Below are 17,469 nucleotides of genomic sequence, written 5' to 3'. Positions count from 1 at the left end.
GCTTCTTGGCCGTCAGCAGGTATTTCTCTGCATGGTGGGCTTTGCTGGGGCAAATAAAAAAAAAGAGGGGGAGAACAGAGGTGGATATGTGGGTAGGGATGTTTGCCCCAGTTTTGGGCCCCTGCCCTAAATCATTGTGTGGCTTTAAAAAATCAAGTGAACATATATATATAAAAAAAAAAGTGTTCTCAGTGCTAGACATGTGCTTGTAACCTGCTCCTGCATACGCAGAGCAGGTGGTCACTTAGGGCAGCAAAATGTTTAGCGATTGCCTAGTGAGCAAGTGACATTTTCCAGCTTGCCTAAGGAGGCAAGAAAAATGCATATGTGCCTGCACCAGCCCCGCGGGCCGGCGCTGGCCTATATACATGCACAATTATTTACCCGTGCAGACGCCTGCTTCCCCACCCCAGAGCAAGGGGCTGAGCCCAGCGCGGCCGCATGCCAGGACGAAAAATAGCTGGTGTGGAGTTTCTCCTGAGAAACCCCCTGGCTGTGGGGGTGTTTGAGGAGAGAGAGGGCTCGCCGGAGCTCTGCGGAGTCAAGATGCTGGTTATTTGCCTTCAAAGCTAGGGATGAAGCTGCATTTTGGGGGTGCATTGAAAAATCAAAGCAGTCTGGAGCTCAAGCTGGCTGGTGACCTGCCCGGCGGGCAATCCGGGCTGGTAGCCCTCTGGTGCTCCCTCCTCCTCCTGTCCGTGCTGATTTACCAGTGCCCATATTTCATTGCTGTCGTGGCCCCCGGCTGTCACGTTTGGCGACTGCTTCGCACATTCATCACGCCACGGGTGTCACAGCGTGATGGCTGGTGCCTTTGTCTGATTTCCAAAAAAAAACTCTCCCCCACCAAACCCCAGGTCCGAGCCAGTTTTAACCTACCGTCGACGCTGTGATTGCAGGAGAATTTTCTGTGGGAAGTGGAAAAGTTTTTAATAATTTCTTGCTCCTTCCCCTTTGCAGCTTCCCCGTGAGTTTTGGTCCCAACAGGTAGGTTGTTGCAGGCACTGGGTTTCCAGGGGATGCTTTATTTTGGGGTGACAGCAGTATGGAAGCGTCCCATGCTGCGGTGCGGCACGTAGCCCCGGCTGTAAACGTGGTAAGCGCCATGCTAGAAGCAGCAAGGACTTGCTGCTCCTCCTGCCTGCTGTCATGCTTGGGAACACCCCGCTCACACCAAACCTCAGCAAGACAAACTGCTCTCCTCATCCCCAGGCCACCGTCGGCAGCGTGGCCACCCTTCCGTCCCACTTAACCACCCCTGCTAACGAGGAGAATCAATCATGCTGCCGTGCCGCCCCGGGGCTGGCCATCCATCTCCGCCAGCGATGTCCCCTCCTATGGGGCAGCTGCTCCCCAGTTCTTCCTTGGTGGCTTGGGGGACAGCCTGACCTTGGGTCCCCCATCCCCAAGCATCTCGCAAGGGAACAGTGCAGGCTGTAGGGAAGCAGCACTGCAATTAAACGCTGATCCTTCACTAGCATGAGATGCTTTGCATCAAGATGCTCTCAATATTAATAATCTTCCCTTAGCTGGGATGCTTTCCTATTAGATCTACTTGTTTCTATCTGGAAGAAAACCCATAGCAGTACTGTCCTGAGTCCTCTGTAGTGGACACTTCTCCCTTCTGACTGCAATTGTTGGTTCAGAAAAGCCCCAGCAGCTTGGAAGTGAGGAATCACACACAAAAATAGTTGTCTCGGAGAATGCTGGCTCTTTGCTTTTTTTTTTTTTTTTTTTTAACACCCGACTCCTGCAAATCCCCCATGGAGGTCCTTGGAAAGAACATATTTCCCCCTCTATTCTCCTGCTAGTTTTGTCATTTTGACAAATTTTTGATGTATTGGTCGTGTTTCTAATGCTGTTGGAAGCTGTCATGGCTTGTGTGTCTTTGAGCCAGCACCAGATGTGATTTCCACAAAGAAATGAGCGAGCGGCTGGAGATAACTGTTCCTCTGGCCCTACTGCACCCTGCTACAGTTCTGTCTCGTGTGAGTAACGCCTTGCTATTTTACATCTCAGCAACAGCTTTCCTTATTTATTGAAGGGCTAGGTATTCTTTGAGGATATTTCCATTTCTCTCTGCTAGTTCTGGTAGCTGTGCCACAGCAAATGGGTCTCCAGCTGCACCTTTCCTCCTCTGTTCTGGCTGGAGGAGCCTGCCTTACTCACTGGGTGACCAAAATCATCCCACAAAACACTTCCCAGTTGTGCAGTGAACCAATGGGGGATACAATATTAAAATAATGCTTTACTCAGCAGTGATATGATGGCACGTGGGGACAAAATTGGGTCCCTCCTCACTGCCTTGTAGTGCGCTGGCACCTCCCTGGGGTCAGTGGCCACACAAACCTCATACCAGCTGCAGACACCAAGTTTTACTGCTCCTGCTTTTCTTAAGATGTCCCATCCAGCGATTAACCACCCCCCAGAAATAGTTAGGGGGGCGATTGCCTGAGTCCTCAGGCAGTTAGCTACATTTATAAATCCTTTTTTACTTGTATTGAAGGAAAGCTGTGCTAAGTACCAGCATCTACTTTGACAGGAAATACTAGTGGCATGACAAATCTGTTATTCCTTTTGTTTAGCAGACTTTAAAGAAAATAGCAATAAGGCCAGTTTCCTTAAGCTCAGTGGATTTCCTTGCTATACCCCCCTCTGTATGTATATTGATATGATGTTGGCTTTTTCCTTTTTTGACAGCTTTGCAGGCTCTTACTAAAGTGAACATTAAATGGTCCAAATGGCTCCTGAGCTGGCTCTTTTAAAACTCTTCAATATAAGTTTCCTAGCCGTGATCACCTAAATGTAACTCTTGTAGTGGCCATATTCTGCCACTTTTGCATAACCGTTAGTTGTTATGAAATCCATGGATTTGCCTTGGATAAATAAAGCAGGAATATTTACATCCCTCAGTCTGCTGTGAAGTTCTCCTTCAGCAAGAGAAGTGGGAATGACACTTCTTATTGCCCTCCGTTCTGCAGGACATAGCTTTCTCCTCCTGCAATACGATCCACTTTCGAACCCCAAATAGGACAATATTTAACCTGTCATTCATTGTATGGCCTCACAAAGTGGCAGAGCGTAATTGGAAAAAGAAGAACTGTTCAGGATCGCAGCGAGTCAACGTCGCCAAACTGTAAGCTGAATACATTACGAAGCAATATGGGACCTGCCCGTGCTCCAGAACACTATTTATGATCTTTGCCTGATTCAAAATAGCTGATGGAATAAAACACGAGCCTGTCTCTATTAGTTTGCAATTAGGCACTCTGCTCGTGAGCATCTGTTTTCTAGGAGAGAGCACTGCTGGTGATTTTATGGCCTGTGTTTTCCTCAAAGGGACACCGGAGCTGGACCCAAGAGCTGGGGCTGGGAAGGGCTACTAACACGATAAGAGAAAGGGAGCTCATGTTCGGAGGGAAGGCGAGGAAAGCCTGACTTAATTAAATTATCAAAATTAAGCTGAGGAAGAGTGCTGCGTGTAAATACATTGGTGGAAGATGGGGAGGGGGGAGAGCATCAGTGAAGGAGAACTATTTATGCCTGAGGATAGTGCTGGCACAAGGACAAATGTACATAAACTAGCCCAGAATAAATTTAGCCTGGAAATTGGAAGATCGTTTCTGACAATTAGAGAGCAATCAGCCTATGGCCCAGCCTCCCTGTGGGACTAGAGGGGATAAAACCCTTCCTGCTTTTAGCGGGAGCTCGCAGGGGGGGCAGCCCCGGTGGACCAGGAATGCTGTGTAGGCCAGTGCTCCTGCTCCTTCCCTTATTTTCCTTCGATTCCAGAGTCAGCCTTATACTCAGTATGCCAGTTCTTATGCCAGTTCTCATCGCTGCCCTCCTTCCTACCTGTCCCTGATGCATATATGGGTTGCTGGATTCACTCTCTTCCGAATGCAGGTGGCTTTCTTCTGACTGGAGAGACTTTTCTGCCTGGTTAGGAGCTTGCTCTGTTCTTGGTGCTTTATATTATTATTGCACACAGTTTTAGGCTTTCAGTTCTGTGATCCTGGCCCTTCTAGGAGGAGGAGAAAAAATCAATTGTATAAAATGGAGCTGTCTGGGATGTTTTGATAACCTGCTCGCAACCCCCTGGATCCAAGCATTCTTCAGTTTTTATCTCAATCTCTTTATCGATCTCTTTGTCCCTCTGTCCTTCTTGAATGGGGAAGGAGCCCAAATGGGACAGACAGCATCCCACAACCCAGGTGGCTCTGCCAAGCCCCATGCAGGTAAGAGCCTCTCTGGAGGGATTTCCACTACTTTCTGCATGGCTTCAATAGGCACAAAATGGTGTTGGGAACCTATTTCCTGCCCTTGCACAATCTGGCCCTGAAAATAACATGTCCCACTGATGGAGGAGGACTTTTCTGGAAATCCTGCTTACTCCTGTTTGCCTCCCTGTAAGCCACAGATGCCGAGCAGCCTTGGGAGCCCAGTGGGAGTAATTTGCAGTCTGAGCTCTGGGAGATGCCCCACTTACGCAGCTCTTTCTAGGACTGGGAAATGAGAGATGCTTCGTAATACCCTAATCACGTTTTGGTGTGCCTTTGCTCATGTCTCCGTCAAACTGTTGTGAGGAGGACACAGGCAGGGAGATCGCTGAGTTCACCTTGGCTTGGCTTGTAAGATTTATAAGGCTTGCTTGGCTATTTGTTTGTTTGGGGTGCAGCAACACATCTTACATCTTTAAGCTGCCTTTTTGCTAAAAAAATATGGGCAGTGGATAGATGTGAGGAAGAACTGGGGTTTCTTTTCTTGCAGGTTGTACCCATTACACCAGGCTGGAGCCTTTCTTCATGTTATTACCATAATAACTAGTAAATGCACTCTGAAGCTTCCCAAAAGGCTGGAGGTCTTGCAAGAAGAAGCACAGGACCAAATTTCGCTTGCAACCCAATCATAACACTGAATCCCAAGTGTCCATAAGGGGGAAAAAAATCGTTGTAGCATATCCTGTTAGCTTTCTGAGTTATCTCAAGAAATCTCTTCAGCAAGTAAGTTGAAATACAGGGTTTTCACAGGAATTAGATGCTTGCCTGTGTGTTTTGGGTACCTATTTCCTTTAGGGCCCTTAAAAGTGCCTGCCTTCATTTGTATTCTCTGAGTGTCAGCGCTTAACTAGCCTTGGCCACACGCATGCTACATCAGATATTCAAACAATTCCTCTTGATGAAGGAGCAAGGCTTTGTGATAATGCTTCTATTTTGCAAGAGCTGTGTGCATGCAGAGGACTAGCGAGTGCATCTGGTTGAACTTTACGCTCCCTTCATTTCATCTCAATTATATATTTAGTTATCGTTATCAATCTTCTCACGTGTGGAAGCTTTGGGGGAAGGAAGGAAGTTTTTGTGCAGCCAAAATAACCCCCCTTCGCTGTGATGCTTCACCTCATTTCCTAACCCAATGCCTCGCGTGCGGTTCTAACCCCCTTAATGCCCATCTTTTACAAAACTCCATTCCCTTGCCCTGTTGTTACGGCAGGTTTTAGATGAATTCTTATCCTTTTCATAAAGCAACGTGGAGAAGGTATCTGATCAGAATACGTTAAAAGAATCCGAAACAATACAGCCAACCAAACTAATTTAGTAAAGCAACAGTTGGCACACATCAAGGTTTTTTATTCCCTTAATGTATTGGCATATAACTGGGCTGCAGGAGAAGTGGAATAAATCATTGGTGGGAGGACCAGAGACCTGAGCTTTCTCAGCAGGGCAGGAGCCCTCTGTGCAGCAGGTTCTGGTGCGTTTCCCTCTGTGGGGAAGGGCAGTTGAGTGCCCAAACCTCATGGACGGGACCAGGAGGAAGGGCTGTGGAGCTAAATGAGTGCCTTCCCCTAGCTGGGAAGAGCTGGCCCTGGAGAAAGCTGGGCTTGGGTGCTTCAAATGAAGAGCTGGAGAAATGCAGCCCCAAAGGGGCCTTCCTCTGCCCCAGGGGAATTTCCATCTTTGAGGTGCTCAGCCTCCTGGGAGAGCTTTGTTTATTTTATTTATCTTACCCGATCTTGTACCTGCTGTCAGCCCAAGCAGGTCAAACCTTGCATGCTAAATCCAAGCTGGTAGCTCTGTGTCCTGGGCTCCCCCCAAATTAAGCCCCTTGTGTCATGCCTCTGTAGGAGGACTTCAGAGCGCCGCATATCCAGGTTTGTTCTCAGACTCTGCCTTCGGTGCTTTTTGGTCCTAAACTAGCAAAAAGCATATTGAAATTCCTGTACCTTCTCTTTATTTATTTAGTGTTACCTCGGCTCTCCTTGATGAGGATGCCTTGGCATTAAGATTTTACTAGCTGAGCCCTGCTGTGCGGTGCAGGGGAGTGCTGCTGCTCACAGACCCCTGCATGTGGCTGGAGAGCAAATCAGGAACTCTTTGGTAGCCCATGTGCCATGCAGCGCTGTGCTCGAGTCCAGCTGCTCTGCCGAGCACAGCCGGTCCCTTTCTGACCCCCTCCTGCTGTCACTGCACTAACGTGCTGCCTCTGAGCTCTTTTGAGGGGGAAATTGTTTGATGAAGTGGAAAACCAGGCTCAACTCCTTGCTGGAGCTCGGAGCTGAGCTGCCTTCCTTTGCACCTCTCTGGTGAGCCTTATCTCCTTGTGTAAAGGAAAAAGTCTTTAATTTTCAGCCTAATCCCTGCTCTCGAGCTCTTTCTCCTGATGGCCAGCAGCGGTCTATGAGATGCCAAGAGAGCTTCTGTGCCCGTGCCGGTGGGATTTGCTTGCGGGTGCCATGGAGCAGCTGCTGAGGAACAGATCCACGAGGGGTTTTGCCCTGATCTGGGGGCTGGCGTTGGCTAAATGGAGAAAGAAAGAGGAGGATGTGTTCAGTGGCTGTTTTGTGCTGCCCTGTGCTCCATGACCTGGGTTGCAAATATCAAGGTGCCCAATCTAGCAAAACACGTTTGTTTTTTCCATGGGGTCCAGCAGCATCCGTAACTTTGCTTCTAACAGCCTTCCAAAATGACTATGCATTATTAGGTTTTGGGCTTGGAAAGAGGGACCAGCTGGAGACCTCCTTGAGCTCTCTCCAGGGGACATGGGGGTTGGAGATTCCCCACTCACGTCGGGTGGTGAGTTTTTGGTGGTGACTCTTTCAGCGGGGTGATACCTGGCGTCCTCTTTCAGAGTCCCATTCTGGACTTGTGAAGGGTAACGCTCTAACAGTCAGTACCTGTGAGTCTCTGCCTTAGTTGTCTCCGTTTGCTCTTTCAGTACGCTTGTGTGGAGAATCCTGTGGGCGTTGATCGGCCCTCAGAAGGACACTGCTTTGGAGAGGAGCTCGAGTCTGTCTTCCATGTGGTTTGGTATCATGACCTTCCTGATCCTGAATAACCCCGAAAGCTCCATCAATGCCTGTGGATGCTAATTGTGGCTGTTTGTGGTGCATTTTGTAAGCAGGCGTCTTCCAGATGCATTCTCCTGAAACGTCTAGGTCGTTGCAAAGCAAAACCCCATCACCGATGCTGTCACTGGAGAAAAATGTATTCATTATTATTATTATTATTATTTTAAGGAAAGATGCAATCTCACCTCATGCATAAAATTAGTTTAATGAAACAGCAGGAATGGGAAGGGATATTTGCTTTCCTCTGCTTGTTTGTGGAGTGAGTGAACAATTTCTTTGCTCCCTCTCAGGTCTTGGATGAATGATATGTCATCAAAACTGTGTTTTTAGCTGAGGTGTGTCCATGAAGGCAGCAGGGAACCAAGAATTAGTTTCAAAAATTATTCTTTTTTAGAAAAAGAAAGGATTTATGAGCTTCTAAACATAGTCCTTGAGCAACCAGTAAGGCTGAGACCTGAGAACATCTTAGGGAGAACAAAAGGGAGTTGGCAGCGGGGGAGCAAATGGGTTTGTGCTCTGTCTTGTAAGCCCTCAAATTGCATTTTGTATAGGGGGGAGGGTGAGAGAGGTGCATGGCACTGGGGCTTGGGGGCTCAGACCTCGGTCTTGCACTGAGCTGAGGTTGCACTGTGCTTTTTGGGGTCGTTACTGCTGCTTTTAGCTGCAACAGTGCCAACAGGCAATGGTGGTTGTGCTGGTAGCACTGTGAAAGTGCCGTTTTGCTTGCCTGCCCCTCTAAAAACTTCTTTCACTTAGCTCTGGGGGTGTTGGACAGGAGAGATGAGGATGAAGGCACTGATGTCAGGTCAGGGCAGCTGTGCGGCGGTGATGGCAGCGCTGCGAGGGCTCTCGTCCCCTCCAGCAGTCCCACGCGGCTTCGTCCTCCAGCTCGTTTCCCACGGGACTTCGGGTTGTCCTGGCTCCGGAGGAGAAAATCCCAGGGGGGAATTTTTAAAGAAAAGTGAACTTCAATTTATGTCTCCCTCTCCTGTGGAATCAGTAACTTTGAAGAAATGTCAAATGGGAAAGTGCTCACCTTTAAGTGGCAGGAGGATCTCCCCCTGTGCTTGGAGGGACCACTTGGCCAGAAAACTGAGTTGGGTGCTGGCTGGTGGGCTTATTGCAGCTCTGGGCCCTGGGGTTTAGGTGAGACCAGGCCGATCCTTTCACTGAAGAGGAGGGATGCCCCTCCTAGAGAGGGGAAGGAGGAGAAAAGCGAGGTGGGAAGCGTGGGCAGGAGGCAATTACAGGCAAACTCATTTTAATTCCATCAGGAAACGTAAGTGAAGGTTGACTTGTAAGCTGGGTTCTGTCGCACATCTCCCGAATCCTTCCTTCCCTTGCAGTTTGTATGGGGTATTCACACTTTTTTCCCTTCCTCTTCTCTTCCCTTTTCAGCTGTGGGAGATGGACACTTTTTAAAATGCGAGGTGAGTTGTTTTTTCAGCTCGTCAAATCCTCTCTAGTGGCGCCAGGGCTCTGAGAAACCCCAAAGAGACTTTGAGGCTGGCTGTGTGCGGTCTCATTTCGCTGGGATGCCAACCCCCTGCACTCCCTCCTCCAGCAACCTTGCTTTGTTGTGATGGCTTCCCAACAGCTCCTCGCCCGCGGGCTCCTGCAGTTCTCCCAGCACTGCTGCCGTTTCTCCCAGCAGTCCCCTTCCTCCCTCCAAGTTAGCTTGGGGATGGACGGGGACCAAGCACATCCTTAAAACTCTCCTCTCCACCTTCAGACATCTCCTTTCCTTGCCTCCACGCTCGTGATCCCCACCGCCAGCCCTTCCCAGAGGGGAGCAGGGAAGCAGTCAGTGTCTTTTTAAAACAGTCGGTCTCATGCAGCAGTGCCCAGGCTGCAGAAACGTGCTCTAATAAATGTCACGCCGCTGAACACCGCTAGCCTCGGTGACCAACACTTACCATTTACATTCTGTTGCAATGACAGGGGACAAAATCTCCCTGAAGCCTTGAAGCAAGTGAAAACACTGCTGCGAATGAGCATCCTGTGCTTTGGGTGTGGAAATAACTCTGTTGGTATACAAACAGGGATATATATATATATATTTTTAACCTGCTTTTCTTTTTTCTTTCCTTCTGCCCTCGCTTGTGGGCTTGTAGGGAAGAGTGGCTTTGCTGCGAGTGCACATTTGTGGCTGCTGGTGCCGAGATGATGGAAGCATTGATCCAGCCTGCTGCGTGACCCCGTTCAGCACGGCGGTGTGCTGTATTGGCAGCATTAAGTTTGTCTCCAGAGCTACTCTAAGCCAGGATCACAGGACAGATTGAATCGGAGGAAAACCTTGTAGCTTCTTCCAGGGCTCCTGCACTCCAGGGGGGATTCCCAGAGCAGACAGGGCCTTGTTAGTGACATGGGATCTTGAGTAGAGCAAGCCTTGCTGGGAGATTTTATCTGTTTTTATAGCTAGTGCAGGTGGATTTTTATGTGATAAAAGCTGTAAACAGTGAAGTAGCTGGACTGTCCCTTCCTTGGCTTGTAATAATCAGCTTTTAGCTCTGAGTCACCCCAAAGTAATAGGACTTGCTGTGCAACTATGGTAGAGGTCAAGCTGTGTTTGGAGGAGATAAGAGTCAATCCTTGATCCAGGCTTTCAAAGGTGAGGAGAGGGAGCTGGGCAAAGAGGAGGTGTGGTGCTGGTGCTCCCCTTGGGGGGAAATACAGAGCAACTCAGGCCCTTAGTACACATCAGAGAATCCACCCCATGCCATTCCCTGATTTAATGGACTCTGCTCTTGCTCCTGCAGAGAAGGTGGGCACTGCTTTGGGGTATCAGCCACTGCCAGCTGCTGTTTTACCTGGCCATAGCACCGTCTTTTTTGCCCTCTCTCCTATAAACTGGTTTTGAGCAGGAAAATGGTTCCTTTTCCAAAAAAAGTTCTGGCCAAATTGATGACAACCACAGTGCTTTGGTTTGGTGAGTCGGCCTTGTAACAAACAGACCCAGTTTGAATCCTGCACCAACTATAAACCTCAATTTGAGACATTGATTTCAAGTTGAAATCTCTTTAAAAAGCAAATCAATTTCCTTGAGAGAGGGGGGGAAGGAAGAGTGTCTCCCTCTGTCGTGCTCCAGCAGGCAACAGAGAGGGAGGAGGAAGACATTTTTGGCTGCATCTCTGCAGGGTGCCCTGTTGGCAACCTGGATAATATAATACGGTTTTGGCCTTGATGCTGTTCTGTGGTCCTTTTGGACTGTGAAATCTCCTCCAGGAGCAAAAACTGCAACTGGGGGTTCAGACCTGGAGGAGAAGGTCTCTTTTAGTGGTAAGCTTGTAATTTTTGCCTTTCTGTTGGCTCAGAGGAGAGCCGGGGAGCAACGTTCTCAGCTCCTTGCTCGCCCTCAAACTGTGAAGACGCGTCTTACCAGCCGCATAAAGTGAATTTATTTAGTTAAGGGAGGTGTTAATTAAGAGATCTCATTTATTGTGTCTCTGCCGACAGCTCTCGAGGGCCTTTTGAATTGTCAGCTCTGGTGACAGCGAAAGCTAATGGTGTCACACGTTAATGGTGGTATGATTCATGTCGAGGAACGACGCGGCAGCCGGTGGAAGAGGTGGAGAGGGAAGGAAGGAGACGTGGTGGAGCTTGCCGTGGGGGCTCGGTGAGTCGCGACAGCCTGCCTTGCCCTCCCTAAATAAATAAATCCTGGCAAAGATGGGGCTGAGCTGCCCACAGAAGGACCTGCCCATGGGTTAATGCCATCTCTGGAGCTGCACAGGGGGGAACATTCATTGCTCCTCTCCATCCCGCCGTGTGGCGGCTCAGCAGGTCCGCGGGTGGGTGGGCATGTGCAGCCAGGGGTGTATCTGCATGGATCGCCTTAAAATAACCGGCTGTCCCTGTGAGCCGAGCTGGAAAAGGATCTTTGATTTTGTTTTTAAAATAATCAGTGCTTTCTGCTCTCTGGGAGGTTAATTCTCCTTGGTTGATCAGGACATGTCAATCTGATAACCAAGGGTAGGCCGAACACCCAACCTACGGCTTTGAATTTAAAGTCTTGTAGAAAATAACAAACGCTCTTTATCTGAGGGAATTACATGCTCCAGTACAGCTGTTCCTAGGCACCTCCTTTGGTAAAAGCTGCGCCAACACTTTTTTCCCCTGCTTTTTTCTTCTGGTCTCTGTCAAGTTGCTTTTGGAGGGAAATTGAAATTCTCTCGATGGAGAGAATAGGCCAAAAGGGAAAAAAAAAATAGTCCAAGAGAAGTGCTAGACGTTGCGAGGAGGTGCTGCTGCCTTCTTGTGCTTGGATGTTTTGTGTTTGCAGCTACCAGGTTGTCAAACAAAGGCAGCAGTGCTTGCGTTTGGTAAATCAGACCCATCTCTGCCGGGCTTGTCTGTGATGTCCTTAAAGCTTACAAATGAACCTCTGTTGTGAAGCCAAACTTCCAGTTTCTGTACCCAAACCAGGGGAAGAGCAGAGGATGCTGTAGCCATTCTCCAGCTGCTTTCTGAGCCGTGGAGGAGCCTCCACCTGGGCTGCAGCAATTTGGGCAGACAGGGCAGTATTTGGGGAGAACATGGCGCACCTATAGAAAATGTACAGCAGCCAGAAGGTGATTTTAACCAGCTTCTGTTGCCAGCTAGCCATTTTCTCCAGCTCACTGATTTGACTTTAAAACTCCACCAGCGAGCATGTGTTACCTTCTCCCTTTTTTAATTGACTTGGAGTAATTTAAACCAGGGCGAGCATTGGCCTCGTATAGGCTACTTTTGCTTTCATCTTGACTTTTTTATTTCTTAATTATTTTTAAACATGCAGGGGTTTGCTGCAGCCACGCATCTCAGACATGTCCCTGCAGGGTTTTGGGGGAATTTTCTGCCGTAGTGAGTTCAGGGTTAGGGGGTTTGTTGCACTCAGTATCCATCTCCCAGCTGTGTGGATTCTCTGCTGTTCAGTACTGTGGTTGTGTCCGCAGGGCTGCCTTGTCCTGCCTCAGAACCACTGCTGTATGAACCCGCTTGCACAGGAGAAGCAGCTTGAAGGAATGAGACCACAGGGAGAAAAAGGGGGCAGGAAGGCCTTGGATAACCCAGGTAAGGCTCCCAACACGTCCTTGTGGCTCTTGACTTGGTGGCGGTGACCACTTAGGGCAGCAAAGCAGCAGCCCAGGCCCTTGCACATCAGGACCCAGCACAAATGACAGGAGATTGGCAGGTTGGGAGGCGAAGGGCAGCGTGGATGTGGCCCCCAGCCCACCCGGGAAGGATTCTGGCTCTGCACAGAGTGGCTGGAGCCCAGAGGACGGGGTGCTGCGGGAGGGGGCACGGGAGGGAGGCAGGATCATTGGGGATTCGCTTAAACCGCAGTGTCAGATCCTATAAATCGGAGGGCTTTTGCATATTTCCATATTTATATATGAAAATTTCATGAAGTGGCTTAGAGGCAATTGAAATAAAAACAGGGCTGTCAGAGCCTGAAAAGTACCGGCAAATCTCTACCAGACCATTTAATACAAATGCAGGGGCTCGAGAGAGCTCTGAGCGGGTGGAGAATTTCTGCATGCAAATACTTCACCGGCCCCGTGGGCGCTAGGGACCGTGTCCCAGGGGTGCTAGCAGCACCTCGTGGGTGTGCTGTGATGGTGTTGGGGTGAATGGAACCCAGTCTTTATAGGACTAAGGGATGCTGGTGGGAGCAGCAAGGCGTTTGCATGGGATGGAGCAGGTAAAGCAGGCATTTTGTGCCCTGCACTGGCTGTGTTTTGGCCCAGGCTGTGTCCGCTCCCATTCAAGACCTCCTCTTCCACCTGAGTGTGCCCTTTCCTTTCTGATCTTCAGTTACTGGTCAAAACAAGAATTCTCCAAGCCACTGGTCTGCATCACCCTCGCTGACCTGCTGCTGCTCAGTGAGTCTCTTCCCGTGGAATAACTTGAAGCAGCATTACAGAAGTTCATGCTTCATACCTGGTACAGGCCCAGAGGGGTACAGTGGCCCTCCAGGTTTGAAAGCTGACTGCTCAGGTAACCCTGTGTATCCTTGTGGGGGTTTTGGGATGCTTTTAGGTGTTGCCTGGCTTGGGTACGTTGCTAGTGCCATCAGTCTTGCTTCAGGAGCTCACTGTGTCGGTTCTCCCTGAGTCAGCCCCAAATCTCAGTGAGTGCTGTGGCTCTCAGCTCTGGCCTCTGGTTTTTATTTGCACCAAACATCTCTAAAGAGAAGCTCCTGCTTGTGTGATGCCGGGACAAGAACGAGCCTCCCCATCCAGTCTCACTCGGGGCTTTTTCCCCCCTTGCTCCAGCCCCACGTCGGGTATCTGGAAGCCACTGCGGCATCTCTTCTTCTGAAGTCTCCAAATCAAAAGGAAATAATTAGTGGAGAGCTCGGATGAAAACAAACTGTCAACAAGAAGAAGGTGCTAATGTGCTTGTCATCCCCAGGGGAGGAAGGCTGGCTGCTCCATCTCTGATGGCGGCGAGGATGACCCTGCTCGCCCAGCAGCTACGGCTGTCTCCGGAGATCAGTTCTCGCCTCGTGAAGGCGCCGGCTCCTTCTGCAGCTCCCCATCTTGTGCTTGGGAGGGAATTGGCCCCAAAACCTGTTTTTTTTTTTTTTTTTTTTTTTATCTCTGCTCTGAAAAGCCTACGGACACAGCCAGCCTGGACCTCGATGGCTGCAACTTCCCCAGCACGAGTGCTTTCAGCTCAGGTTTTATCCGCTAACACAGACGCCTAAAATCGATTTGTATCCTAAAAGTGCCTATTTCTCTTCATTACAGAGAGACAGGCGTGCAGAATGAGTAGCTCAGACGTAGGTGTCTGCAGTTATTAAGTTAAGCAAGACGAATCCCAATGTCAGCATCTCCCTCGGTTTGGCTCGGGAGTCCTGCAGGACTCCTCGTGGTGACTTTGGTGCGGGGTGACATTGGTGGCTGTGGGGATGCTCGCTGGGTGTTTGCTGTCTGAGGTGCCACATCGCTTCCCCAGGGGCAGATGGACTCTGAGACCATGTTTCTCCCCACAAAGCTCTTTGCTTTAGGATATTTTCTTTTAACATCTGATTCAAGAAGCACGTAGGGTGTTGCCTGTCGTGAGTCTGGGAGAAGGCGGCTGGGACAAAACCTTGTCTGGGTGCACCATCTTCAGTGACAAAATGCACTCCAGTTACTTCATTCCCTGTTAAATTTGGTCTCGAGGATTGAGCTCTCACTCCTTGCAGGTGTTTCTTGCGTGCCCTTCCCTTGCTTTGACAAGCCACCATCACACGCAGCTGTGTCTCTAAGGGCCCTTCAGCGAGACACTCCTGGTTTATCTCTGATGTTGCTGTCGGCTCAGGCAGTCCGGGCTCATTTTCCTTTGTCAGGAGTGAGGATGAGACTCTGTGGAGGTCTCTGCTCTCTCCATCTCACCATCCTTCATCCCAGCTGTGGTGTTGCTAATAATGGTCCCTGCGGGGCCACTTGCCCATGTAGGAGGACACCCTAGTGCCCTTGTCCCCTACGTCCTCTGTGGTTACAGCCCCCAGTGGCCAGCAGAGGTGCAGGGGTTGTTGCCGCCTCTACCAGCAGGGGAGCCTGGGGTTTTGGGTAAGGACCTGGTGCCCAGGGTCCCCGCTGGGTGTTGGGGTGCAGGACACAGCCAGCTCACTTGGTTGCTGCCACCTGTTGCTGGGTGAAGGGAAGGAACGGGGCTCAGCGGCAGAAATCCAGGGGTGCAAATATCTGGGGAGCTTGGCTCGAAGTTTCCATTGCCTTTGGGTGTGCATCTCCCAAAAGCTCTCAGCGGGAGGCCTCTCGCTCCTCATCCCTCTTCTGCATCAGGGGCTTTCTACTCCAGGGTGCCACCAGCGATGGGTGTAATGGGAGGCAGGTTTTAGGGCTGGCGTTGGTGGGGCCAGGGCTTGCCAATTTTTAAATGAATGCTTCAACACTTCGGTGTCGGTTGTCTTGCTGCAGGCAAGCAGAGGAGACTTTGCCCGGCCAAGGTGAGCACGGGTGGAACATGAGTGCCCCAGCCTCCAGCAGGACTTCTGCCCATCACTTCTCTGCAGGGCTAATGATTTCTGAGAAAAAAGGGGATGCCTGCCAGTAAATACCTAAAATACCCTGTATTGGGTGTGCAGTTGGGTGCTGCTGGTTTCTCCAAAGATGCAGTTTGGCTCTTGCTCTGTTGTTGGCAGCATCTCTCACCTGCTCATGGGGCTTGCCCTCGAGTCCTGCCACCTTTCTCCAGACTTGTGTGCCTGTGATTTCCTCCAGCACCCATCCCCTTTCCCTCTACCTGGCATTAGAGGGCAGTCAGAGGAAACTTTCCCTCTCCTCCCGCTCCCCGAGCTCTGCAGGCTGCCGGAGCCACCCCAGGAGCAGAGAGCTGACCCCAAAGCACGGCCCAACTTCCAGCCTTTGCCTGCCCTCGCCCTCCCTGTCTTGTTTCAGGTTGCTGGCCGTGCCTTCGCCGCTCGGAGCTGCTCTCAGGGTTTTGTTTTTGACATTTAGGAAATGGCATCTGCAGCGCTGATAAATACTGCGTGCTACTTCCCCCCCCTCGCCCTCCGTCTCCTCCTAATTGACATCTTAGAGTCTGTCTCCGTTTGACAAATCAGGCTACTTATTATAAGTGATGACATGTATAAATATTGCAGGCATTCGTTTTACATCTGGATACCCTGATAATAAAACCTATCAGGATCTCTCCCCACCCTTGCATAGCAATTACGACCAAAGGGTTTTCTCCTCCACCACCAGAGCAGGATTTGGAGAGTGAACTGTGCCTGTGACAGCAAGATTTCCCTCTTACGGTGGGGGAGCATGATTTTGGACAGTAAAAGTGCTTTGAAAAAATAAAAATAAAAACATTTTATTTATTTATTTATTGATTGATTGATGAATGCAGCAGCACCACTGTGAAGTCATGTAAGCTGTCACATGTAGCTAAGAGGTCTCGCAGGAGCCCTTTTGCTCATAAAAACCTGGATTTTGTTGTTTTTCTTTTTTCTTTTTTTCTTCTGGGATTTGCATGGATCTGCATGTGAAGGTGAACACCAGGAGCAGGTGATGCAGCGGAGGAGGTCTGCAAAGCTGCAGCACCCAAAGTCTCACCCTGAGCACCCATCCCTGTGTGCCAGGGTGTGGGGTGACCCTGGTTGGTCCCATGGGTGCTGTTGCTGCTGGTGGGTGCTGTCCCTGTGCTCTCCATCTCCACCGGCAGCCCCAGAGCCCGCAGCCCGGCCAGCCTCTGCTCCGGCATCCTCCCTGGCACGGGCTGAGACTGTCAAATTGCAGGGTATTATTTTTAGCCTGGTTTCCTGAGGAAAAGAGGCTTACACAATTGTACTGTCTGTCAGTGCTTTTCCTCCCACCACCCTCCTCTTAACAAGTTTTGAACCCCTTGTCAAATGTACGGGCAGGGCTGGGGAGCTCCAAGACGTGAAGCTTCTGCGTGTTTTCACGCGAATTAGCAGCAACCTCGCCACGCCGGTACCTGGAGCGGGAGGAGATGCTGGGGAAGGTGAGAGAGGAAAGGTTGGTAGGAGGGCATGTCATCTCTTTCCTCTGTGACCAAAATAAGGAGAGGCAGCCCTGCGCTGCTTTGTCTTTGCAGGAGGTAAAAGGATGCTCTCCCCAGCAGCCAGCCTTTGTTTGGACGCGGCACCTGGAAAAGGGATGGAGAGGGAAGGTGCAAGGTGAGAGGCTGCGAGCGGCCTCTGTTGAAGGCATGTTCTCAGATACAGATATTAAGTGCTCATGCCTTAATTGAAGTTAATTTCTGGGAGAGGCGTTTTATTAGAAAAGACTTCTCCAGCTCAGGCGTGTCCGCGCCATCTGCTCGGAGCTGCCGGTGGCGAAGCGCTCGACCTGTGGAAGCGGCTGCTCTCAGCAAAAGGATGCACCGGGCAGAAAAGCCTCTTCCTCCTCTCTGTTAGCAGTGCTGATTGTTATTGACAGGGATTTATTATTTTTTTTTCCCAGAATTTAATGCTTCTGCATGCAGTGGGAGGTGCAGAGCTGGATCTCCTGTGGCTTTCCCCAGTGGGGCTACTCTGATGTCTCATAGTGAGGTTGAGCAGGCTGTCCTTGGTAGGGCTATCGCCTCTCTCATCTGTCTGGCCACTTGTTTTCATGAAGCTTGCAGGAGCTGGAGATTTCTGCCCTACATCAAGACTGGACGAA

The 17,469-nt window shown here is 50.1% G+C and overlaps 1 long non-coding RNA gene across 1 annotated transcript in view; it reads left to right on the top strand.

The window, feature by feature from the left end:
* The window catches only part of LOC308197226, a 126,890-nt gene that overhangs the window by 41,072 nt on the left and 68,349 nt on the right, over nt 1-17,469 (top strand). Inside the window, exons 17-20 of the long non-coding RNA XR_013952688.1 lie at nt 1,869-4,238; nt 4,771-8,775; nt 9,460-10,961; nt 12,280-12,397. This is a non-coding gene — a long non-coding RNA (uncharacterized lncRNA). The remainder of the gene's footprint in view (nt 1-1,868; nt 4,239-4,770; nt 8,776-9,459; nt 10,962-12,279; nt 12,398-17,469) is intronic.

This window comes from Anser brachyrhynchus (assembly GCF_964034855.1).
Source record: "Anser brachyrhynchus genome assembly, chromosome: 6".
NCBI classification, from domain to species: Eukaryota; Metazoa; Chordata; class Aves; order Anseriformes; family Anatidae; genus Anser; species Anser brachyrhynchus.
Note: the sequence above shows the minus strand (reverse complement) of the source record. Positions and strands in the feature narration are given on the sequence as shown.